This window comes from Ictidomys tridecemlineatus, chromosome 4 (assembly GCF_052094955.1).
Source record: "Ictidomys tridecemlineatus isolate mIctTri1 chromosome 4, mIctTri1.hap1, whole genome shotgun sequence".
NCBI lineage: Eukaryota > Metazoa > Chordata > Mammalia > Rodentia > Sciuridae > Ictidomys > Ictidomys tridecemlineatus.
The window spans coordinates 2,203,284-2,219,941 of NC_135480.1; the positions used below are offsets into that span (position 1 = coordinate 2,203,284).

Here is a 16,658-nt window from a genome sequence, read left to right on the forward strand (position 1 = left end):
CGTACGGGGAGCAACTGAGGGTAAGTAAACTGCTCGCCCCTGAGGGCAGGGCGAGAGGATGGGGAGCCATTCTAAGTCTCCTCTTTTGTTTTGCTTCGTTTTTGTTTTAACTTTCCTGTCCCTGGAGATGAGTAAGAGGGAAGAAAAACCACTCACATCTGAGGAAAAACTATTTGCGTTTGAGGAACAGATAGGGAGAAAGGACGGATACATATGTCAGGAGGATAGAAAGGCTGTTATAATGATTTTGTGTGGTTCCCTTTTTATTGGATTCTGTCTCGGTTTTATTTGCTGTTATCTTGCTGGGTTGTATTATAGTAGAAATACGGGATCAGCAATTAGTAAAAAACAAACCGAAAGACTGTTAAGTAAATTGTTAAAGGAAGGAAGCTTCCCAGTAAAATCAAGAGCAGTTAGGGCATACGTTGATATAATACAAGAATATAGCCCATGGCTTTTTAAGGAGGAGTTGTTAGATATATCACAATGGAACCATCATGGTGAAGATTTAAAAAGAATAGAAAAGAACAGCCCAGGGACTCTGCCAGTTGGCACATTGACATTGTGGACGTACATATCTGATTTGCTTAGTCCAAAGCCTTCAGTTCAGACAGAGGTAGAGGAAGAAGAAGACATATTGATTCAAGTAGAAGAGGAAGTCTCTCAAGTTAGTCAGAAAGAGGAAAAGATTCAAGTGAAAGAGAAGGTCTTTCGAGATAGTGAGACAGAGGAAGAAAGTTTAGAGCAGAAAAATCTATCAGGGGAAAAGTTAAAACAGGAGACTGCTAATAAGACCCTTTTATTAGAGAGCGTAAGTGTCCAACCAACAGCACCGCCTCTACAGGAGACTGCTACTAATAGCATTCTATCACCAGAGGGCGTAAGTGTTCAACCAACAGCGCCACCTCTACTAGAGACTGCTACTAACAGCACTCTATCACCAGAGGGCATAAGTGTCCAATCAACAGCACCACCTCCATATGCTAAGAGACTCCCAACCCCCGCAGTTGATAGTTGGGATCCTGAGACAGGATCTCAAGTATGCCCTGTATTTGAGGTAGGAGGGCAGCGAACTTACCAGGGTTTAAATTTCAAATCAGTGAAGGAGCTAAAAGAGGCTGTAGCAACCTATGGTCCTCAAGCACCCTTCACTGTAAGCTTGGTCGAATCCATTACCAACTTAAGCATGACGCCAGCAGATTGGGCTAGTTTGTGTAAAGCTGTGCTAAATGGAGGACAATACCTGTTATGGAAGGTTGCCAATGAGGAATTTTGCAAGGAGACGGCTAGTCAAAATGCAGCAGCTGGTTATCCTCAGAGAAATCTAGATATGTTGTTAGGAAAGGGACCTTATGAGGATCGGCAGCAACAACTTGCATATGATCCTGGTGTATATTTACAAATTGCTGTAGATGCAGTTAGGGCATGGAAGACTTTACAAGAACATGGAGGTTTACAAGGTCAATTATCTAAAATAATACAAGGAGCTAATGAACCTTACGCTGAATTTGTATATAGGCTTATTCAAACAGCTACCAGAGTTTTTGGGAATACAGAACAAGCAATGCCATTTATAAAACAACTGGCTTATGACCAAGCGAATCGTTGGTGTAGAGATATCATTAGACCATGGAAACAGGAAGATTTAAACACATATATTAAATTATGTAGAGACATTAATGAACAAGGGCAAATTGTGGCAGCTGCAGTAAAACAAGCTTTAGATGCCAGAGACATTAATGAACAAGGGCAAATTGTGGCAGCTGCAGTAAAACAGGCTTTAGATGCCAGAGACATTAATGAACAAGGGCAAATTGTGGCAGCTGCAGTAAAACAGGTTTTAGATGCCAGAGACATTGATGAACAAGGGCAAATTGTGGCAGCTGCAGTAAAACAGGCTTTAGATGCCAGGCCAAGAACATGCTACAATTGTCAACAAACAGGACATTTTAAAAGGAATTGCCCCATAGGAGGAGGGTTTAACAAAACTAGGTATCAAACAAGTAGAATACCGGGTATTTGCCCACGATGCCGTAGAGGGAGACATTGGGCTAATGAATGCCGTTCTCAAACCACCATAGAGGGTACTCCATTATATTGGGCTAATGAATACCGTCCTCAAACCACCATAGAGGGTACTCCATTATCAAAAAACGAACAAGGACAGGGTGTTTATCCACAATATCGTGGACAAAGGCATCGGGCTCCGTTGCCAAAAAATGGACAGGGGGCCCCAATGCTCCGGGGCCCCAAACCACAAATATACGGAGCACTGGAGGAACCCAGCAACCCCATCAAGGTAGTGCCCAGCACATCAGATCCCTCATCAGACAAACCAGAGGGAGCGCAGGGTTGGACATCTGCGCCTCCACCAAATCAGTACTAACTCCAGAGATGGGAGTTCAAATCATTCCCACAGGGGTAAAAGGACCTCTTCCCAAAGGAACAGTAGGCTTATTATTGGGACGCAGCTCTTCTACTCTAAAAGGACTTTTGATAAGTCCTGGGGTAATTGATTCCAATTATGAAGGTGAAATAAAAATTATAGCCAGTTCTCCAAAGGGTATATCAGTAATTTCACCAGGAGATAGAATAGCACAGTTACTAATAATACCAAGCCTACATGATAAATTTTCCAGTCATGTTGTAGAAAGAGGTTCCAAGGGATTAGGCTCCACAGGTGTAGATTGGGCTATGCTTTCTTTAAATTTAGATTCTCGACCCATGCTAAAACTAAATATTCAAGGACATGAATTTAATGGGCTACTGGATACAGGTGCAGATCTTAGCATCATCTCTCGTCAAGAATGGCCAAAACATTGGCCATTACAACAAGCCACTCAATCGCTTCGAGGCCTAGGAGTGGCGACTAATCCCGATAGAAGTGCAATGCTATTAGATTGGAAGGATCCTGAAGGATGTGAAGGAACTATACAGCCATATGTATTGGATCATCTTCCCGTAAGTTTATGGGGACGAGATGTCTTAGATCAATTAGGTTTGACATTAACAAATAATATCAATCAAAATGCACCCACTATTATGGCTAGACAAGGTTTTAGGAAAGGAAAAAGATTAGAAAGACAAGAACAATGTATAGCAGCACCAATACAAATAGATCAAGGAACAGACAGACATGGGTTGGATTTTCACAAAGGGCCACTGAGACAATAAAAATTACATGGAAATCAGAAAGACCAGTATGGGTTCCTCAGTGGCCCTTGACTAAAGAAAAGACACAAGTAGCCCATGATCTGGTCAAACAACAATTAGCGGAAGGACATATACAACCTTCTGTATCTCCCCATAATACTCCCATTTTTGTCATCAAAAAGAAATCTGGTAAATGGAGATTACTGCAAGATTTAAGAGCCATTAACAATGAAATGGTCATTATGGGACCTGCTCAATCGGGGATTCCTCAATTGTCTGCTTTGCCAAAAACCTGGTATGTTTTAGTTATAGATATTAAAGATTGTTTTTTTTCAATTCCAATTCATCCTGAGGATAGTCCACGTTTTGCATTTACTATCCCTGCACTAAATCATGAAGGTCCTGATCAGAGATATGAATGGAAAGTACTCCCTCAAGGGATGGCTAACAGCCCAACTATGTGTCAAATTTATGTTAACAAAGTAATCCAGCCACTTAGAAATCAAAATCCTGAACTACAAATATTTCACTATATGGATGATGTGTTATTGGCACACAAAGCTAAAAACACATTGCTAGAATGTTATGCCACACTTACAAACTTATTAAAAAATTATAATCTAGAGATAGCAATAGATAAAGTACAATTAAATTTTCCAATTAATTATTTAGGAGTTCTATTATCCTCAACCATGGTCCGTCCACCAAAAATTCAAATACGAGTAGATCAACTCAAATCACTTAATGACTTTCAAAAGTTATTAGGAGACATAAATTGGATAAGGCCTTATCTAGGTATTCCAACAGGAGAATTGGGACCTTTATTTGATATCCTAAAAGGTCCATCAGATCCAAATTCACCCCGAATGTTAACGCCTGAAGCAAGAAAGGCATTAAAAATCATTGAAACATATATGGAAAATATGCATTTGGATAGAATTGATATAAGTTTACCTTTATTATTTATTGTACTACCAACAAAAAATATTCCTACAGGAGTATTTTGGCAAGAAGGTCCATTATTATGGATACATTTATCTTATTCTCCTAACACTATTCTTACTAGGTATCCTGAGGCTGTAGGACAATTAATACTCAAAGGAATAAAAACAGCAAAGGCAGTGTTTGGAATTTCTCCCCATAAAATTATTACTCCATATACTATGAATCAAATTGATGAATTAGCTAATGAGTTAAATACTTGGGCAATAATAATGTGCAAATCTAATGTTTCATTTGATAACCACTTACCATCTAATCCTTTATTGTCTTTTTGGTCATTGCATCCTGTAATTTTTCCAAAAATGACAAGAAAAACACCTATCATGAATGCTCCAAATATATTCACTGATGGGTCAAATAATGGTACAGCAGCAATAGTTACACCTGATCAAACTTTTACATTTTTAGTACCCAAACAATCAGCTCAAAAAGTAGAGCTTAATGCAGTATTACAAACTTTTGTGATGTTTAAAGATTCTGTATTTAATTTATTTTCTGATAGCCAGTATATAGTTAATGCTATAGTATCCCTTGAAGATGCTGGTAGAATTTCCCCTTCTTCTACTGTTTTCTCTTTGTTTTCCACTATACAAAGTTTAATCTGGGACAGAAAAGATCCATTCTTTATAGGACATATCAGGGCACATACAGGATTGCCTGGAGCCCTTAGTTTAGGCAATGATTTAGCAGATAAAACTACACGTGACATACATATTTTCTCTGTACTAGAAGAAGCTATAAATTTTCATGAAAGATTCCATGTCAATGCTAATACTTTACAAAAGCGTTTTAAAATAACTAAGGAACAAGCTAGACAAATAATAAAACAATGTCAAAATTGTGTGACCTTTTTACCACAAGTTAATCTTGGAGTCAATCCTAGAGGATTGATGCCTAACCATATTTGGCAGATGGACGTCACACACTTGCCAGAATTTGGAAAATTAAAATATTTGCATGTTACAGTTGATACTTCTTCTGGATTTTTGATGGGCTCCCCCACACCAGCCTTTCAACCTCCCACAATCCTCCTCCTCTTGAGGCTGATTGGCTGGGTTGCGTGGGCAGAGCCAAAGAAGTCACCCAATGAGCAGCTCCGTGGAGGAGCCAATCAGCTAGATGTTGCTGGGGCAGCTGTGAGCCAATCATCAGCTGGCAGTCTGAAGGGCAGGGAAACAGCCCAATGAACATCACCGCAGAGGAGCCAATCAGCTAGATGTTGCTGGGGCAGTCTGAAGCTTGCTGGCAGCTGGAAGTTTGCTGGGGCCCCTTTGGCTGTGGCTCTCAGCAAGCTTCAGACTGCCCCAGCAACATCTAGCTGATTGGCTCCTCTGCGGTGATGTTCATTGGGCTGTTTCCCTGCCCTTCAGACTGCCAGCTGATGATTGGCTCACAGCTGCCCCAGCAACATCTAGCTGATTGGCTCCTCCACGGAGCTGCTCATTGGGTGACTTCTTTGGCTCTGCCCACGCAACCCAGCCAATCAGCCTCAAGAGGAGGAGGATTGTGGGAGGTTGAAAGGCTGGTGTGGGGGAGAGAGGCTTGTGGAAGCCGGTGGTGGCAGTTGGGCTCTGAGGGTTTTTCCCTGGAGCTGTTTTGTTTGGCGTTTGTAGTTCTAAGAATAAAGTTAGTTTCTTTTTGACAAGTGGCTCCTGATTTGTGCCAAGCCAGACTTCGGCACCCTTGTGTCTCAGTGTTTCTCAAGCTCAACAATGAAGCTCATTTGTCTCCCAATTATCTTTCTAGAACCACAATGCCTTCACAGTTTATGTGTAATTCTCAGAGCAATCTCAGGAATTCATTGTGACTCAGGACACTCCATTAAATTATATTAAATTACAGGAGTGTTCAGATGCTTTCCATGAGTTTGTGTGATTCAAAGGTCTTCCAAAGTGCCTTTTTGCATTCAGAGCCTTCACTGGTTTCTTCACGGTGTTCAGGGATTTTCTCAGTATATCTCTGAAATTCAGGGATTTTGTAGGTCACAAAGGAAGCTCATGGACTCTGCTACTGATTCTTGGATTGGGGGTTTTGTCCAGGGTCTCAGTGGGTTTCATGGACTCCTTTAGTCTCACAGTCATGCCCAGAGAGTTCCCCAGAGTCTTAGTGTTCTTCTTTCCTCCCTCATTCATTCAGTTGAGCTCTTGGACATTCCCACTTCCTCAGTGAGGTTCATATGTTCCCCAGTTATTCAAAGAGCTGAAGGTCTAACCCAGGGCTTCAGTGGAACTCATGATCATCACCAAGCTTTCAGCTTTCCTCAGGGCCTTTGAGAGTCTCAGTCATGTTCAGTGCTATGTCCAGACTCTCACCTGGGCTTAGATAATTCCCTAAAGACACACTGGGTTCATAGTATTTGCCAAGGTCTCAGTAAATCTCTGCACATTTCCCATGTTCTCAGTTGAGTTTATTGCCATTTCCAGGGTCACAATGTTTCTCAGGGAAAACACAGAGACTTACAGAGTATCAGGGCATTTCTTAGGGTCACAGTGGTACCCAGGGTTTTCTGCAGAGACAGTGATTTTATTGCCTTCTTAGGTATTATTAAATCTATAGTCTTCCCGGTTTATATTGATGATCAGGACCTACCCCAAAATCTTTGTGACACTTAGGGTTTCAGAGGGGCTCAGGGTCTTTCCAAGTGTCAGAGCACCTCAGGACATACCTTAGATTCTCAGGTGTGCTCAAGGCCTTCTTCAGAATTTCATTGTTGTTTAGAAGAGCCCATGTGCTATTCAGGGTGCATGGACTCCTACCCAGTGTTTAAAAGATGCTAAGGCTTCTATAAATGTCTGATTGGTTAGTTCCATTCACTGTGGTCTGATTGGTTAGTTCCATTCACTGTGGTCTCAATGGTGTTGAAAATTGTCTTCATATTCTTGGGAAGGTGAAGGGCTATTCCTTAGATTCACAGATGTGTGCACAGCATTCCCAAAGTCTTAGTGATCTCAGTGCCTTCCCAGGTTTTCAGTACAGATCAGCCTCATTCACAATTTTACCATGTGCTCAGGGTCTTCTTAAGATTCTCAACTGGTGTTGCTGCTTTTTGCAGAAGAATATGATGTTTCAGAGCCAACCTCAGAGTGTCTATTATTTCATGTTTTTCACAGTTTGTGTATGAGGCTCAGAGCTATTCTCAAAATCTTCCGGATGCTCAGTGCTTTTTTCAGTTTCAAGTAAGTCTCTGAATGTACCCAAGGTTACACTGGATCCAGGGGCATTCAGGGATTCTCAATGAATCCCAGTATGTGGCCCAGATCTCTGTAGAGGTATGTGCCATTTACAGCTTCACAGGTGCTAATGAAGATGCTCAGCATCCTCCCCAGAGTTTGACTGAGTATCTCAGCCTTCCCAAGAATCTTAGTGAGGCCTAAGACCTACCCTAGCTATTTCACTGGATTAAGAACTCTTCACAATATTTAGTGGTACTTCAATTCTTCCACCACATTTGGGAGAGGAACATGGTTTTGTTAATATCTCACTGAAGAATACAGCCTTGCCCAATGTGGTGTTGGAAAACAGAGATATTCCCACTTTTATAATGGTGCTCAGGGCATTCCCTACTCTGTCACTGGTACTCAGGGCTACCCCATGTTTCTTTCTGTAATTTCAGGGCTTTCTCCAGGGTCTCAGTCTGGCTCAGTGCTCTCCCCAGTAACTTACATGGCATCAGGGTATTTTTTTAGGGTCTTTTTTGATATTTCAGATATTATTGAGTCTCAAATTATTTCCCCAGTCTTCTGTGATACTAAAGGTCTTCAGTATATTACAGTGGAGATGAGGACTTCCACCAGGGTCTAAGTGGGATTGTGGAACTTTCCCAGGGTTTCCTAGTGTTTCAGAGCTTTTCAAGATCAACAATGAAGCTCATGGCTTTCCCATGTCCTTTAGTGGACTCCAAGGCCTTCCACAGTGTATCTGGATTGTAGGTCCCAGCTCAGGATGTCAGTGGGTTTCATGGTCTCCTCCTGTCTGACAGTCATGCTCATGTTGTTCCCTCAGAGACTCTGTATTCTCCTTTCCTTCTTCCTGAATCCAGTTGAGACTTTTTGCCCCCTAATCTCTCAAAGGCTCGAGGCCATCCCCAGAATTTCAGTCATGCTTGGAATGTTCCACAGGGTGTTCATGATGTGTGAAATGTTACCCAGTGTTTAGAGGAGCCTTCACCAAGAGTGTCAGAGTTGTTAACTTCACTCATTGTTGTCTCAATGGTGTTGAAACTATTCTTCAGATTTTAGAAAGGTGAAGGACCACACCTTAGGTTGACAGGTCCCAGATTCTTCCCCAGAACTTCTGTGAGGCAAAAGGCCTTCAATAGGGTTATAGTGGTGTTCAAGCCCTCCACCAGGGTCTAAGTGGGACTGTGGGTCTTTCCCAGGATATCCTTGTGTCTCAGTGCTTTTCAATATCAACAATGAAGTTCATGGCTTTCTCATGTTCTTTAGTGGGTATTAATGCCTTCTACCATGTTTCTGTAGCTCTCAGGACAATCTCCAGGAATTCAGTGAGACTCAGGTCTGTCCATAGTATTTTATTGGAGTGCAGATGCTTTTCATGAGTTAATGTGATTCAAGGGGCTTCAGAAGTGTCTTTTGGCTCTCTGGACCTTCTCTGATTTCTAATTAGTGTACATGTTTTTTCCCAGAGTATCACTGGAATTTAGGACTTTTTCAGAACTGTATGGAGACTCATAAACACTGGTACTTTTTCAGTGGATTTTGGGTCCCAACCTAGCATGTCAGTGGGTTCTATGGTCTTCTCCAGTCTGAGAGTCATGCTCAGGGTGTTCCCCCAGAGCTTTAGACTTCTCCTTTCCTTCCCTGTGTATTCAGTTGAGCTCTTGGATATTCCCAGCATCTCAGTGTGGTTCAGGATGTTCTTCAAGTTTTCAAAGAGCCAATGGACTTGCTTAGGGCCTTAGTGGAACTTATGCCCATCATCAGGATCTCAGTTTTTATTATGGCCATTTGCAGTGTCTCAGTCATGTTCAGGGCTATTTCAAGTGTCTCACCAGGGCTTAGGTAGTTACCCATAGATTCATTTGTGTCTGAGTTTTTGCCTGGGTCTCAATGATTCTCAGCATCTTTCCAAGGTTCTCAGTGAAGTCCATTGCCATTCCTCTAGTCACATAATTCCTCATGGTAAGCCCAGAAACTGAGTTATTCTCAGAGAATTCCCAGGGTCACAGTGGTACCCAGGGTTTTCTTTAACATTTAGTGGTGTCATTTCCTACCCAGGCTCCCAGTGAATGTACAGTCTTTCCAGGTTACACTGATGATCAGGGCCTATCCCAGAGTTACTAACAGTCAGGGCATCAGAGGGGCTCAGAGTATTACCCAGTTTCCGTGGGCCTCAGGATCTACCCTAGAGTCTCAGGAGGGCTCTAGGCATTCTGAAGAATTTCAGTTTGTTTAGAAATGTCCACATGGTCTTCATGGTTTTTGGAGTTTTGTCCAGTCTTTAGACATGGCTCAAAATTTCAACAAGAGATTCATTAATTTTATTCTTGTCTCAATTGTGTTCAAATATCTGCAGATTTCTAGGAAGAAAAAAAGGCCCTTCCAGACAGGTGTCTGCATAACCTTCCATAGAGTCTTAGTGGTCTCTTTCCCTGTCCAAGCAGAGCAGCAACAGTCAGTTTACTCTTTTCTCAGGAGCTTTCCAAGAGTCTCAATAGGTCTCATGATCTTTTGCAGGTGAACACTTTTTCAGACCCAACCTCAGGGTTTCTTATTTATTTCTGGGTCTTTTTCAGGTTGTTTATGAGGCTCAGTTCTATTCTCAAAATTTCAGAATCTCCTGGTCACCTCAAGTCTCTCAGTGCTCTTCCCAGCTTTGGAGTGTGGCTTGAATATTTCCAAAACAATACATTTTGTTCAATCCATTAAGGACTTTTCAATGAATACCAAGGCTTTGCCCAAGGTTTCTGTGGAGCTAAGTGCCATTCCCAGTATCACACTTGTGCTCCACATCTCTCAAAAGTTTGATTGTGTGAGGGTTTTCTCCATTATTGTATTGAGACCTACACACCATTTCAGTGGATTTCAGAACTCCGTGGTATATCTAGTAGTGTTAAATTCTTCCTCAGCACTCGGGTCCCCTTCCATAGTGTCTCATTGAAAAATACAGCCTTGCCAAGTGTGTTGTTGAAAATCAGGGATATTCCCTTTGTCATAGTGATACTCAGGGCCTACCCCACCATGTCAGCAGCACTCAGGGCTACCCCATGTCTGCTAGTGTAAGCTCAGGGTTTTCTCCAGAGTCTCAGTCTAGCTCTGTGCTTTCCCTCCTCCAGGCTTAGTGCTGTGTCTGAGAATTCCCCCAGAGTCTCAGTGTTCTCTTTCCCTTCCTCGTGCATTCAGTTGAGCTACTGAACATTCCCATAATATCAGTGTGGTGTAGGATGATTCCTAGGTTTTCAAAGAGCCAAAGGCTTTGCCTGTTGCCTCAGTGGAACTCATGGGCATTTCCAGGCACTCAGTTTTACTCAGGACCTTTTGCAGTGTCTCAGTCATGTTTAGTGCTATTCCCAGAGTTTCACCAGGGCTTAGATAATTCCCAAAGGAAACAATAAATTTAGAGTTTTTGCCAGGTAATCAGTAAATCTCAGCACACTTCCCAGTTTTCCAGTGGAATTTATTGTCATTTCCAGCATCACAGGGTTGCTCATGGTCAGACCAGAGTCTTACTGAGTCTCAGGGCATTCCCCACAGTCACAGTTGTGCCCAGGACCTTCTGCAGAATCTTAATGGTATCTTTGCCTTCACAAGGCCTCACAGGAGCTATAGTCTTCCCAGGTAACAGTGATGATCAGTTCCTACCCCAGAGTCTTAGTGACACTCAGGTATCAGAGGGGATCTGGTCTTTTCCAATGTCAGTGGGTCTCAGAGCCTAACCTAGAGTCTTAGGAGGGCTCAAGGCCTTCTCCACATTTTCAGTCATGGTTAGAAAGGTCCAAATGGTCCTCCTAGTGCTTGGAATATGGCCCAGTGTGTAGGAGAGGCCTAAGCCTTAAATAAGAGTCTCAGCTCCATTAGTTTTAATCAATATTGTCTCAGTTGTGTTCAAAATAATAAAACCCTAATCAGGGCCTTTTTCATGATTCCTCAGTATTCTGGGAAAATAATGGACTTTCCTGAGGTTTCACTAGGGAAGGGAGCCTTTTGCAGTGTGTCATTTTAACAGAGAGATATTCCCATTGTCATAGTGGTGCTTAGGACCTTCCCCACTGTGTCAGCAGCAGTCAGGGCTACCCCATGTTTATTACTGTGAACTCACTTCTTTCTCTAGGGTTTACATGTGCATAATTGGTTTTCCCAATGATTTACAGGGACTCAGGGAATTCTCTAGGGTCTTTTGTGAGAACTTAGGAATGATTAACTTTCAGATTTTTTGGCTTATATCTTTTGAGAGGCTGACAATCTTCAATTAATAGATTGACCGTAAAGTTCATGGCCTCTCCCTCATCAAAATGGGGTTGTGGACCTTTCCTGGTATTTCCTTGGGTCTCAGTGTTTTTTCAGCTCTATGATGAAGCTTATGGCTTTCCCATGTTCTTAGTGTGCCTCAGAGTCTTCCACAATGTATCTGTAGTTTTCAGGAATATCTCTAGGATTTTCACATGACTCACAACTGTCCATAGAATTTCAGGGATGTTCTATGAGTTCGTGTGATTTAAAGGCCTTAAAAAAAGTGTCTTGAGGTTCAGAGTTTTTGTCAGTGTCTCAGCAAATCTCAGCACTTTCCCCAGGTTCTCAGTGGAGTTCATTGCCATTCTCTGGTCCCAATGTTACTCAGGTCCTGCCCAGAGTCTTTGTCCCAGGGCATTCCCCAGGATTACAGTGATCTCCAGGGCCATTGCAGAGTATTTGTGGTGTCACTGCCTCCTAGGCACTCAGTGATGCTAGTCTTCCCAGGAAACACTGATGATCACTGCCTGTGCTAATTTCTCTGTGACAGGAAGGATATCAAAGGAACTCAGCATTTTCCCCAGGATCAGTGGGCCTCAGGGCCTACCCTAGAGTCTGAGGAGGGCTCAAGGCCTTCCCAAAAATTTCAGTATTGTTTAGACAGTTCTACATGTTATTCATGGTTTATATAATATTACCCAGTGTTTAGAAGAGGTTCAAAGCTTCAACAAGTGTCTCAGATTTGTAATTTTCAAAGGTGATCTAAATGATCTTCAGAATTTTTGGAAAGCCAAGGCCCTTCCTTAGTTTTACAGATGTATGTGCAACCTGTCCAAGAGTTATTGGTCTCATTTCTGTTCCAGATGTTCCATGTAGAGCAGCATCACTCACAATTTCATGTGCTCAGGGCCTTCCCATGGTTCTCAAAAGATCTTATTACCATTTGTAGTGGAACATCAAGTTTCAGAACTAAGCTCAGTATCCAATTATTTCAGTCTTTTACAGGTTGTCCCTGAGGCTCAGTGCTAGTCTCAGTGTTTTCATGATGCTCAGTGCTTCTTCTAGCTTTGGAGCGAGGTGCTGAATCTCCCCAAGCAAAACACTGTTTACGGCCAAACAGGTTTTTTCAATGCAACTTAGGACCTTGACCAAGATCTCTGTGAAGCTAAGTGCCATTCCCAGCATCACAGTTGTGCTCTGCATCTGCCACAGTGTTGAATTGTTTGTAAGGCCTTTCCAAGTACAATAGTGTGGCGTGCAACCTATAGTACTATATCAGTGTATATATGTACTCTGTGCAATATCTATTGATGCTCATATTTTTACACCATATTTTGGGAAATAATGGCCTTCCCTAGTGTCTTATTGGGGAATAGAGCTTGCCAGTGTGTCATTATAACTGAGAGATATTCCCATTGTCACTGTCATTCCCATTGTTCAGTGATTTTCCCACTGTGTCAGTGGCACTCAGGGCTGGTCCATGTTTCTTAGGGTAAGCTCAGGGCTTTCTGCAGGGTCTCAGTCTGGCTCAGTGCTTTCCCCAATGACTTCCACAGGCTCAGGGGACACTCTTGGTCTTTTCGAAGATCTCAGGTATAATTGGATCTCAGACTAATTCTCTTCAATAAATAGCATTACAGTGGTGTTGAGGGCCTTCACCAGGGTCATTGGCATTGGGGTCTTGCTCATAGTCTCCCTGTTTGTCAGTGATTTTCCAACTCAACAATAAAGCTAATTGCCCTCTCATGTTCTCTATTGGGTCTCAATGACTTCCATAGGGCATCTGCAGTTCTCAGGATAATCTCCAGGGTTTCATTGTAACTAAGGTGTTACATAGCATTTCAGGGGTGTTCCAATGCTTTCCATGAGTTTGTGTGATTCAAAGGCCTTCACGAGTGTCTCTTGATATTCAGGGCCTTCACTAGTGTTCAAGCCTTTCCCAAGTGTTATCACTGGAATTCAGGGCTTTTCAGGTCACTAAAGATGCTTAGTACTAGAGAGCTCTAGTATTAATTCAGTGGATTGTGAATCCTTGCCCAGAGTCTCAGTGCATTTCATGGTCTCCTCCATTACAGTCGGGCTCAGACTGTTCCCCCAGAGTCTTAGTGTTTTTCTTCTTTTCATAATGCATTAAGTTCTGCCATTAGACATTCCCAGCTTACTAGTGTGGTTCAGGTTGTTTTTCAGGTTTTCAAAGAGCCAAAGACTTTTCCCAGGGCCTCTGTGGAACTCATGGCCATGATCAGTCTCTCCATTTTTCTCAGGGCCTTTTTCAGTGTCTCAGTCAAGTTCAGTGCTATTTCCAAAGGGTCAGCTTGGACTAGATAATTCCCCAAGGACACAGTAGATTCGGGGTATCTGCCAAGGTCTCAGTAATATCTTAGCACCTTCCCCATATCGTCATAGGATTTCATTGTCATATCCAGGATCACAGTGTTGCTCAGGACTAAACTAGTTTCTTACTGTTAGAACAAAGAGACTATATAGAGGCAAACTTTCCAGATCATTTTTGCCCTCATTCAGGAACAGAACTTCTCCAATGAAAATGCACCCACTTTCCTGGTGGAACATGAGCTACAAAGGAGGGAAAAGGGCTTATATAGGTCATGGGTGATTTAGTGAGCATGTCAGTGTGGGCATTCAGGGATTTGAATTCTTGTGCTGAAGTATTGGTGGCCAGGACTGAGAGAAAAGTTGTATTAAACAAAATCAATGTTTTCTAGAGACTATCACTTCTAGGTTTGCTGCAACTCTTTCTCCTTTCTTATGGTTAGTGTCTGGAAAGGATTTTTCATGGGAGAGAGGAAAGTCATCAGTGTATGGCTTTCTTTGTTATTTCTTTTCCTAGGTCTCAGTATTTGTGGGTATTTCTTTTTCTATATTTAATAGTTACTGAGTCTCAGGGCATTCCCCAGGGTCACAGTGGTGTCAGGGCCTTCTCTCGTATCTTAGGGGGTTCACAACCTTCCGGCCACTCACAAAAATTATATTATTCCCAGGTTCTGCAGGTGATCAGGGCTTGCCCCAGAGTCTTAGCGATCCTGCAGGCCTTCTTCAGGGCATTAGAGGGTTTCATGTTTTTTTTTCCAGTGTCAGTGGGGCTCAGTCCTACCTTAGAGTCTCAGGAGGGCTAGAAGCTTTCCCCAGAATTTCAATCTTATTTAGCAAGTTTGACCTGGTGTTTGTGGTGATCAAAATATTTCCCAGTGCTTAAAAGAGGCTAAAGTCCTCAGTAAGAGTCTCTGAATGTTTAAGCTCATTCACAGTTGCCTCAATGATATTCAAAATCTTCTTTGGAGTCTTTTAGAAATTCAAGGACCTTTCTTAGGTAGACAATCATATGCACAACATTCTCAAGAGTCTTAGTGGTCTCATTTTATTTTCTTTTTCTTTTTCTTTCTTTCTTTTTTTAAACTGGGATCTCTGTGCATCTCAGCTCTGTTCCCAATGTCACCATGTACCTGGGATTTCCTTAGGCTCTAAATTGGTCACATTACCTTGTTTAAAGGCTCACTGAGTTTCATATCCATTCTGAGGCTTTTTGATTTCAGGTTCTTTTCCAGCTTCTCCATTAGGCTCATTTTATTCTTAGAGTCTCAGTAATGCTCACCACTTCTCCTAGACTTGGAGGTAGGTTCTAAGTTGCTCCTAACAAAATTGTGCTTTTAGGGTTTTTTAGGGTTTTTTTTTTTTTGCTGAATCCCAGGCTTTGCCCAGGATCTGTGTGGAGCTCAATGTCATTTTCTATATCACAGTGCTCCTCAGCATCTTCCCCAGAGTGTGATTTTGTGTAAGAGTCTTCCCAAGAGGCTTGAATAGGTCTAGGGCTTTAGCCTATTATTTCAATGGGTTTAAGAACTCTGCAAAATATCAAGTGGTGCTTAGAGTCTCTCACAGTATTCTGTATAAATACTGGCCTTCTCTAGTGTCTCAAAGGCAAGTAGTACCTTGCTCAGTGTGTCATTGAAACTTAGGGATATAGTGGAGCTCTGGGTTTTTCCTTCTGTGTCACCAGCACACAGGACCATCTCAAGTTTTTGAGTATAAACTTATGGCTTACTCCAGAATCTTAGTCTGATTCAGTGCTTTCCAAATTGGCTTATACTGGCTCAGGGCATCCTCTAGCATCGTCTTTGGGTCTTAGGTATTACTGTGTTTCAGATTCTCCCAGAGAGCTTCTGTTGGGCTAAAGGTCTTCAATATCTTCTCAGTGGGTTTTAGGGCCTCCAGTAGTGTCTATGTTAAATTGTAGATTTTTCCCAGTTATTTTGTGTTCCAGTGCTTTCCAAGACAATAGTGTGTTTCATGGCTTTTCCATATTTTCTTTGTGGGCCTCAGTACTTTCCCCAAGATATCAGTAGGTCTCAGGACCTTTCCCAGGATTTCACTGTGGCTCAGGGTAGTCCACCATATTTCATGTGTGTTCAAATCATTTCATGGGTTTGTACAATCTGAAGGTCTTCAAAAGTGTCTCTTGGGTTTCAGGGCTTCCAAGGTTTCTAAGTTGTGTTCCGTTCTTTTTTCAATGTACCATTGGGTTTTAGGGATTCTCAAGGTCCCTAATGAGGCTCAGTCTCTTGTACTGATTTCATGCATTATAGGGCTTGCCAAGGGTCTCAATAAGTCTCAATAAAACAATCATTATATGAGTTTTCCCCATGAGTTTCGTGTTATCCTTTCTTCCCTTGGCATGTTCTTGAACATCTCTAGCATCTCAGTGAGGTTCAGGATATTCCCCAGGTTTTCAAGTAGCTATTGGTTTTACCCAGGGCCTTAGAGGGACTTGTGACCTGTGGGAAGTCACTCTGAATGGAGACACCTTCCAGTCCTGAGGCAAAGGGGCTCTGACCAGTTACTACATTTCATAGTGACTTGGGTGTTTTCCTCCTCAGATAGCAAGACATAGCTTCAGGTGTCGTGGTATCCGCTGGGGTTGAGGTACACTCACCTGCTCCCTTGCAGTCCTAGTCCTTCTACCCTTTTTTGGACAGAACTTCCTAAGAAAAGCATCCCCCAAAATAAAATCCACTTCCAAACCTGCTTCCCTCTCTCTCTTCAGCCTCTTATAATTTTCTCTTGCTCTCCCTTTTGGGG

General features: G+C 42.3%; 1 long non-coding RNA gene across 17 annotated transcripts in view; it reads left to right on the forward strand.

The window, feature by feature from the left end:
- LOC110597422 (uncharacterized) overlaps positions 1-16,658 on the forward strand; it is a 201,062-nt gene that overhangs the window by 85,670 nt on the left and 98,734 nt on the right. The gene's annotated exons all lie outside the window — the stretch shown is intronic.